The 9,645-nt window shown below is 39.0% G+C and overlaps 1 long non-coding RNA gene across 1 annotated transcript in view; it reads left to right on the top strand.

Annotated features, from left to right (window-relative positions):
• The first annotated feature begins 2,166 nt into the window (after window positions 1-2,166).
• Window positions 2,167-9,645, top strand: part of LOC138747303 (uncharacterized) — a 34,310-nt gene continuing 26,831 nt past the window's right edge. Inside the window, exon 1 of the long non-coding RNA XR_011347422.1 lies at window positions 2,167-2,268. This is a non-coding gene — a long non-coding RNA (uncharacterized lncRNA). The remainder of the gene's footprint in view (window positions 2,269-9,645) is intronic.

Below are 9,645 nucleotides of genomic sequence, written 5' to 3'. Positions count from 1 at the left end.
GTTGCCTTTTTGAGGTACTGCCTCACATAGATTTTTGCAACAGCTGGGAGATTAAAGCCTAGTAAGGATGTGGTGTGAACAATAACCACAAGCATACATGAAGCAAGTGATTAAAGACTTTAATATCCTGAACATAACTACATGCATCTGGCCTGGATCCAAGGCTGGCACTGAAGGAGGAGACTAGGGCTATCAGTCTTTATTGGGAAAGTTCGGGGAGGAGTTACCAGGTCGAAGACGGGCCAGCCTGAGAACTCCAGTGAGGTCCCCACCTGCGTTAGTGTGTTGTACCACAATGGACCTGGCTATAGTTTCTACAATTTCCTGAGTTCCTGGGCGCTTGAATTGCCAAACCAGGCTGTGATGCAATCTCTTAGTGCACTTTCTACAGTGCACCTGTCAAAGTTTGATCAGGTATTTGACAACATTCAAATCTCCTTAGACTCCTTACAAAGTAAAGGCACTGATGTGCCTTCTTCACAGTTGCCTCAATGTGCTGTTTCCAAGAGAGATCTTCTCAAATATAGAGCCCCAGGAACTTGAAGATCCTGGTACTCTCCACCTCTGTCCCATCAATGCACACAGTTGCATCTCCTTCCTAAAAATCAACAAACAATTCCTAATCACAGTATAATTATGTTTTCAAATTATTTATCAAGGCAAAACAAAATTGCTGCTGCTCCACTCATATCACCCTAAGAATTGACCTTTCTTGATTGTGGTAAAACTCTGCCACTTCTGGACAAGATTTTCCTTGTTATAGGTAACTCATGAAGAATATGTTGCTGGAGCAAAACCACAAACACATATTGACAAAACGGACCTGCCTCGATGAAGATTTACAGCCATTCTGCCACAGAAGATTGATCTGCTAACAGACTAAACAAAGAGTGAAGCAGGACAGAGGCAAAAATTGCTTAAATGGAAAATAAATACAAAAAGGAAGACAGTGCCAAGCAGGGGCTAGTCAGAAACAGGAATAAGTTAAAGGAAAACTATATATTCTGCTGTATGACATTCACTAAGTACCATTCCATAAATGCAAAATCCTCTGGTTATTAACACATTTATAATTAACTGGTTCATTTAGGACTGAATTACTTTAAACTAAATCTTTTTAACCTAATTTTTTGAAGATGATTGTTGTATTAATTCTAAAACTCTAAAATAATTTACTTTGGAAATATAAGGATTCAATCTTTTTTTTATATTATCTAGGATAGGCTGGTTACACATCTTGAACAAGTCATGTTAATTCAGAATAAGTTCTGGTATATTCCCTGGCTTGTCATTAAATGCTTTATACCTGTGCTTTTTGAGATAATTGATTCAGTTCACTCATCTGTGCCATGGTGCTTCAGATTACCAGTACCATGCATCACATTCAGTTAGTGATGTTTAAAGCAACAGAGGTAATAGTTGACCTTCAGGATGTAGTTCACATTCCAAATGGTTTGCCTTCACACTGACTGGAATAAAAATCTGGCATCAGGACCTAAGTGAATCAAGTTGAGTGAAAGTCTCTCATCAGTGTAAAGGAGAGCATTCACTGCAAATTGGTAGAATATAAATCCTTAGAACAGAGAATGAAGACCAGCCTTGTGTCAACCATCACTCACTAACTGCAATACATAATGTTACATACTAAACACCAGCGATAAAAGTTAGCCCAGATGGTGTTATATTTAAAATAATATTTTAAATTATTAATTAACAATTATATAACACCTACTCTAATTTATTTATGCTTATCTAAACTTAACTAAATTTATGTACACTTATCTAACCTAAACTCTAACCATGCGCAAATATATGTTGGTGTGTGTGTGGAATACCCCAAGCCACTACAGCTCAAGGCCCAATTCTCAGAAGGCAGGTCAAAGTTCAGTTTCGGAACTTTTGTGATGATACATGCACTTGAAATTGGCCGGCTTTAGATGGTCGTGACACACAAACCTTAGACGAATGGGACACACAGGCTTTAGATGGATCAGATATGCAGGCCTTAAAAGAAATTAACAGTTTATGAAGTGGGTGGAAAAGATGGGGGGGGGGGGGTGAGAGAATGTTGAGTAGCTTATGAAACCCTTGTTGAGGTGCTTCAATTAAGTGTCTCTTTTAGACGAGTGCCAACTAAAATTCCCCTCTTCTTTGGCATAGGGGACATGAAGTAAGTGACGCTCACAAAGCTTCCAGAATCTTTTTCATGGATCTGCCAAACTCAAGTGACTCACAGTATTTCTTCTGCAATTAGAACCCTTTTCGCAGGTCAGTCGAAGTAGAGTGCAGTATTTATTCTGCAAGTAGAAGCCTTTACATGGGTCAGTGGAATGGTCTTCTCATCCCTCTATAATTAACAGAAAGAAATCTGACAGTTTGTCTATTACCACACAATGAGGCTGTAGGTTTCTCATTCCCACAAAAGAGGTCAAAGAGCTCTTTACTCTTGTGCCGCCTTCTTAAAATAGCCTCCTGAACAAACTGTGTACTGTCTTTTCAATAAGCTGGTGACATGGTCTCTGCTTCATGTCTTTTCCCTTCACTCTGCAAATGTATCAACTTTCAGAACATGCTGACTTCAATGTCTGCTGCTAGTCCACAGCCCCTTTCCAAAACCTGCAGGCTTTTGTTAAATCTGTTCTCTTAACGGGACAGTCCCACACAAATAAAATGAATTGAAAAATGGGAGAACATCTGTGATAGTACAGATCTATCACCAATGTATATAGTGTATATAGTTACAGTATCTAGACTGTGCTTACAGTGATTGGCTGAGAGCTAGCCACGCCTACTGTCTAGGCCTTAAAGGGTTGTGTTCCTAGCTAGGTTGGATCATTCCGGACTGGTCGGCCACCTGTGAAGAGCTCCTGTCTTTTGCTAATAAAAGCCTTGGTTTGGATCAACAAGTCTTTGATTCTTTCGACGAGCTCTACAACATCACAATAGAGTGAATCAGTAAGAGGGGAAATAACATTTTCTAACTGCATTAGCATACTCAGGAATTATTTGCAAAATGGGGACATTAACAATGATTGCATATATTATGAATTAGTTCCTATCTAAAATAATTAGATCTGAGAATGATAATGGGAGACTTTTCAAGATTGTATTGCTATTGCTGAGGGCAGAAAAATAGGTTGAATTCATCGGTACCTTTGAAATGTGATGTTGACATCAGTTCAATTATCCTCTGAGAAAATGGAATGGAATGAAAACTATATGGAAGAGGAAGTCTTCATTTCATTTGTGAAACATTTGATCTCTTGTGAAACTTTAAACAATGTTCCTGTCAGTGGGATGGGGAGCAGGATGAGGGAAGGAAGATTAAGGATCTTGGTATAAAATGGTTGCTGGAATCAAAGTTTTGGAAACTTTGTGTGTGTATTAATATTACTTGCATTTGCCAAATGTGAGCATGTGGAATAAAGCAGAAAGAGGCAGGAGCACCCAACAGACTAGGCGACAAGAGATCCAAGGAATTGTTTTAGGTTAATTTCAGGTCTGCTGAAAATGATGCTAACATGCTGGTTCTCCAAACATCCTTACTCTATAAACAGTGAGGAACCATACTTTTCTGCAATAAGAAAATATTCTGAGACTTTTCTTTAATTATCTTGAGCTTTCTCTCCCTAGACAGAAATACCACTGAAGGCTCAGGAGGAGTTCCTGAGCAGAAAACGATAGCCGATATCTTAATGGGTGCAAACTACAGTTGTTTCCCTCTAATAAAGAAGCTTATTGCGCCAAGAGCAGAAGGAGAGGAGATTAACACCACTGAGAAATGTATTTTACTTCAACTGTGCAAAATAACATTCAGAAGAGATAAATCTGTATTATATTTTTAAATTTTAGGCATTAGGTAACTGGCCCTTTCAGCCCATGAGACCGTGCTTCCCAAATGCTCCAATTAACCTGCAACCCCTGTAAATTTATGAAGGGTAGGCGGAAAATAGAGCACCTAAAGGAAACCCACACAAACACATGGAGAACATACAAACTCCTTACAGACAGCGCCGGACACTGTAATGATATGGTATTGTATGTACTGGCCAGTACAGGCACGGGCTGGCCCGCCCTCCTGATGATATCCTCTCCTAGACTCCTCCCCTGTGACCCAGGCTATAAAGGTCGAATCACCTCTTCCTTCCCTGCACTTCCCTAGCTTGGACCTGGGACAGCAAGTCTTGTGTATTATAAAGTCTATCGTTCCCCTCAGTCTTTGTCTCTGTGATTATTGGGGCAACTGGTAGTGCCCAACAGATACGAAACCCAGATCACTGGCACTGTAATAGCATTGTGCTAACCATTACCCTAACTGTGCCGCCCATAATTTATGTATTCAATATATAAAAATCTATTGGTTTAATCAACGACATATTTTCCACACATTAGAGAAAATTTAGTCATGATGGATTGGAAATGGAATATGAGCCGGGGTCTCGAATGCAATCAGGGTGAGTGGCCATAGCCAAGGCTTGGGTGTACAGCCAGAACTGGGGTCCAAACTGTGGGGGTGTATGTGGCCAGAGTCAGTGCTGGTGTTTAGAAGGCCATGGGCTAGGTTTGTGGCTGGGGCTCGGGTGCAGAGTGCTTGCACAGTTCCTGCTCTTTGTAAACTCACTGTGTTCACTGAAAAGTATATCATGCCAGTGTATCCAATAGTTCAGAAAATCTGCTAGTCTGGTATTGCTGGATGATCAGTTTTACTCCATTAACTAATATCTAAAGTAAAGCAACCTCCAAATCCCAAAAAGATAAATGGTGCAAACCACCAATATGAGTTATTCTCAATAATTACCAAGTGTGGGGTCTCCAAAATCAGACGTGTCCATGCAATTAATGGGGTTGTTCATGGTTTATTGAAATTATTGTCTAATCTTTAGATTGTTAAAAGTAATGTTTTCAAACAAAAGTTTGCCAACAGTTGTTGATAATGTCACAAAGAAAATCTGTCCACTTAAGTAATGCCATTATTCCATTCAGCATGCCTTCATTTCTGAAAGTGCTTTGGACAGAACTGCCAGGCAGTTGTGGTCTTGCCATATTCAGGATTTACTAGGCTTTCTCCTTCGGTGGTTAGGTCTAGAAATCAATTGACTTTTAGATAAAATTTAATTGTAACACTGCTTTTATCTGATCCAAGATTAACTGTATGTGTAACAATATAATCAATAATGAGCTGATTGCATTTTTGAAATTGAAGACACATTTAATAGTCCTTGGATCTATTTATATGATGAGAAACAAAGCAAAAGTAGGAATGTTTACTATTTTACTAATTGTTTTGTTTCATCTGAATTTCACAAGTAGGTTTGTAAGAATAAATAGTTCACAAAGGGGATGATTTCTGTAGGATTTCAGTGGGAGACAATCCTTTGATTTTCAGACTTGACTAAAAGGAAATTCTTTGTTCTTTTCCAAGTCATATTAGTCATCACTTTTAAATAAATAAGGAGAGGCAAGATGAATGATCAATTCATCGTTGATGTCTGCTTGGACCATTTCTGAATATGATAAACTAACTGAGATGATTTAGTGAATCTGACCTCTTTTGCAATAATGATAGACATCAAGCTAAGTAGCCATACACCAGATGACAGAGAACATTTTGAGGCATTTTATTTCATCTTCATGTACTGCATCGGGAATGCGCTTTATGTCAGCTTGAAAGAGTTCAACCTGGCTTTATCTCGAAGATAGTTATCCTTCCATACCATATTGCAAATCAAGATGCCTTTTCAATTATTTTCAATGAGTTATTCCCACAATTAGCACATGACTTCAGCCTGATGTAGTACTGTGAAATGTTATTTTGGTTTGATCTAAATGAAATTATGCCTTAAATAATAGTTTATTACAGTTATCCAGGACATACTCAGCTGTTAATATGAAGCGATAATCAGCCTTGCATTTAATTTCAAAAGCATCAAATGTTTGTCCCTGGAAATAGACTTGGGTGATCTGTGCCCTGGGTTATGTGGAGTTGCTGAGTTTAAACCTGTAATCTGCAGGTATTTGTCGCATTTTAAAAAAACCTCCAAATTTCCCTACTTGCTTTTTCACCATTTATCTTAAATATCTGTCCTCCACTTACTAGCCCAGTTGCCAGTGATCCTTATTTTCCTTTCTCAAAACTATTAAACAGCTCTATAAAATCTCTCCATAACCGTCTCCTCTCCAAGGCAAACTGTATTAATTTGGCACATAATGAAAGTTCATTGTCATGCTTCTGCATTCCCTCCAAGGGCTTGATCTGCTGTTTAAAGTGTGATGAGCTTACATGCTAGTATGAGGCCAGACCCTTAACTTTCAAAGGTTTTGTATTCAACCACATCAAAATACTGTTTTTGGAATTTGTGCATGCCCACTGCTAATGTGAAAGTAGGTTAAAATGGATCGGAGTAGGGTTTAATTTTATGTGATAATATTAAATCGGTAATAACCAAGTAAGTGACGCATTCTCCGGCTTTCTGTCCTGCAATTAACTGACTTCAGTGGAAAAAAAGATGAGTGGTAAAAAGAGTTTCTGTCAACTATTTTTCGTCATTGAGCAAAGCCACAATCAACCCAATTATTAACTTTTGCACTGGATTTACAAATTAATTTTCTTGTATCATCTGCCACTTCCACGCAATTGAGCATTATTTGAAAGTTTAGCCATCACAATTACTGGTAACGATGGCCATTCATGACTGTTATATACATTACAACTCTCAACTGCCTTAGCAGAATACTTCTCTGGATACCAGCAGTGACCCAATTTTCAACTTACACGCTCAGTAAATATGATAACCACTGATCAGTAAATATAACTACATTACAGCTCTTCTAATCCATGCCAAATTATTATTTTCCTTAGTCCCACAGACCTGCATCCTGACCATAGCCTCCCATACCCCTCCAATCCATACACCTGTCCAAATTCTTTTTAAACATTAAAATTGAACCTGTATTTACCACTTCAGCTGGCAGCTCATTCCACACTCCCAAGACCCTGTGTGAAGAAGTTCCCTCTAATGTTCCCCTTAACTTTTCCCCTTTCACCTTCAACTCATGTCCACTGGTTTGTATCTCACCTACCCTCAGTGGAAAAAGCCTACCTATATTTACTCTGTCTAGACCCATCATAAATACCTCTATAAAATGCCCCCCCCCCCCCCAATTCTTTTACTCTCCAGGGAATAAACTCCCAACCTGTTTAACCTTTCCCTGTAACTTAGTTCCTGAAGTCCAGGCAATATCCTAGTAAATCTTCTCTGCACTCTTTCAATCTTATTGATATCTTTTCTATAGTTAGGTAACCAAAAATTGACACAATACTCCAAATTTGGCCTAACCAATGTCTTGTACTATTTCACCATAACATCCCACCTCCTATACTCAATATTTTGATTTATGAAGCCAATATGTCAAAATCTCTCTTTACAATCCTATCTACCAGTGATGGCTCTTTCAGGAAATTATAGTATGTATCTCTATTCTGAGATCTCTCTGTTCTACTGCATTCCTTAGTGCCCTACCATTTACTGTATATGCCTTTTATTGGTTTGTCCTTCCAAATGCAACACCTCACACTTGTTCGCATTAAATTTCATCTGCTATTTTTTAGCCCATTTTTCCAGCTGGTCCAGATCCCTCTCTAAGCTTTTAAAGCCTTCCTCAGGGTTCATAACACCTCCAATCTTTGTATCATGTGCAAATTTGCTGATCCAATTTACCACATGATCATCCAGGTGACAAACAGCAATGGTCCCAGCACCGAACTTTGAGGCCCACCACTAGTCACAGGTCTCCAGTCATAAAAGCAACCATCCACTACCACACTCACACTTCTCCCATGTAGCCAAAGTTAAATCTAGTTGACTACCTCCCATATGGGACCTTGTTAAAGGCCTTACTAAAATTCATGTGGACAAAATCCACAGCTTTTCCTTCATCAACTTTCCTTATAACCTTCTTGAAAACTCTATAAGTTTGGTTAAACATGACCTACCATACACAAAGCTTTGTTTACTATCCATAATCTGTCCCTGATTATCCAAATACAGGTACACAATCCTTTATCTGGAACTCTTGGGGGACCGAATTTTGGATTTTTCCGGATTTCAGAACAAAAGCCAGCTGCCTCAGATTTAAGCCCACCCAAATTGTGCTGCTGTATCCACCCGCTTCCAGTCGCGTTGGCATCTCTCTCCCCCTTGCCCACCCGAGTCGAGCTGCTGTCTTCTCATCTTCTCTCTCTCTCTCTCTCTCTCTCTCTCTCTCTCTCTCTCTCTCTCTCTCTCTCTCTCCCTCCCCCCCCCCCCATCTTTCCCTCTGCTGTACCAGCACCAGGAAAACAATGCCGGTTTTTGGAGCTTTCCGGATTTTAGATGTCTGGATAAAGGATTGTGTACCTGTACTTGTATACCCGATCCCAAAAGACACTTGCCATTAATTTAATGCGAAGGTGTTGCATTAGGAAGGACAAACCAATAAAGGGCATACACAGTAAATTGTAGGGCACTAAGGAGTGCAGTAGAACAGAGAGATCTCAGAATAGAGGTACATACTGTAATTTCCTGAAAGTCAGGCTACAATTTCCAGGATTAATTTTGAAACTTTTTTTAAAAGAAAGGAACAATGTGAACTACCCTCTAATCCTCTGACACAACACCCATGGCAAAAGACATTTTAAATATTTCAGCCAGAAGTCCCTGCAATTTCTACACTAGTCTCCCTCAAGGTTCAAAGGAATATCTTGTCAGGCCCTGTGGATTTATCCACCCTCATTTGCTTGAAGACAGCAAGCACTTTCTCTTTAATTTGTATAGGTTCCATGATCTCTCTTCTCATGACACTGTGCCAGTTTCCTGAGTAAATAATTATGCAAAAAATTATTTAAGATCTCCCCATCTTTTGTCCCTTACTATCCTTTTGTTCTTAATATACCTGTAGAAACCCTTAGGATTGCCAATCCAACTTCATTTTTTTTAGCCTTCCTGATTTCTTTATTGAGGATTTTCTTGCATGTTTTAATACTCCTCAAGTACCTCATTTGCTCCATATTGTCTAAACCCATTATACACCTTCCAAACTATATCCCCAATATCCCTCAAAAACCAAGGGTCTGTTTACTTTGCCTTTAATCCAAACTGGAATGTACAAACACTGTACTCTCAAAATTTTTCACCTTTAAAGGTCTTCCACTTATATCACACATCCTTTCCACAAAACAACTTCTCCCAAACCACTTACTTTAGATCCTTTCCCATTTCCCCAAAATTGGCCTTCCTTCAATTTAGTATCGCAACCCAAGGACCAGACCCATCTTTCTCCATAATTAACCTGCAACTAGTGCCATTATGATCATTAGACCAAAAATGTTCCCCTACACATAATTCTGTCACATGTCCTGTCTCATTCCCCAATAGGAGATCCAGTATTTCTTTCTCTCTAGTTGGTTCCTCTATATATTGATTTACTGAACACGTTTGGCAAACCACCCAGCCCTTTTAAAGTTTGGGAATCCCAGAAAATATTTGGAAAGTTAAAACCTCCTACTATCACAACCTTATGTTTTCTGCAGCTCTCTGTTATCTCTCGACAGATTTGTTCCTACAATTCTCGTTGACTATTGGGCAATTTATAATGCAATTCCATGAG

The sequence above is a fragment of the Narcine bancroftii genome, chromosome 12 (assembly GCF_036971445.1).
Source record: "Narcine bancroftii isolate sNarBan1 chromosome 12, sNarBan1.hap1, whole genome shotgun sequence".
Lineage (NCBI taxonomy): Eukaryota > Metazoa > Chordata > Chondrichthyes > Torpediniformes > Narcinidae > Narcine > Narcine bancroftii.
Note: the sequence above shows the minus strand (reverse complement) of the source record. Positions and strands in the feature narration are given on the sequence as shown.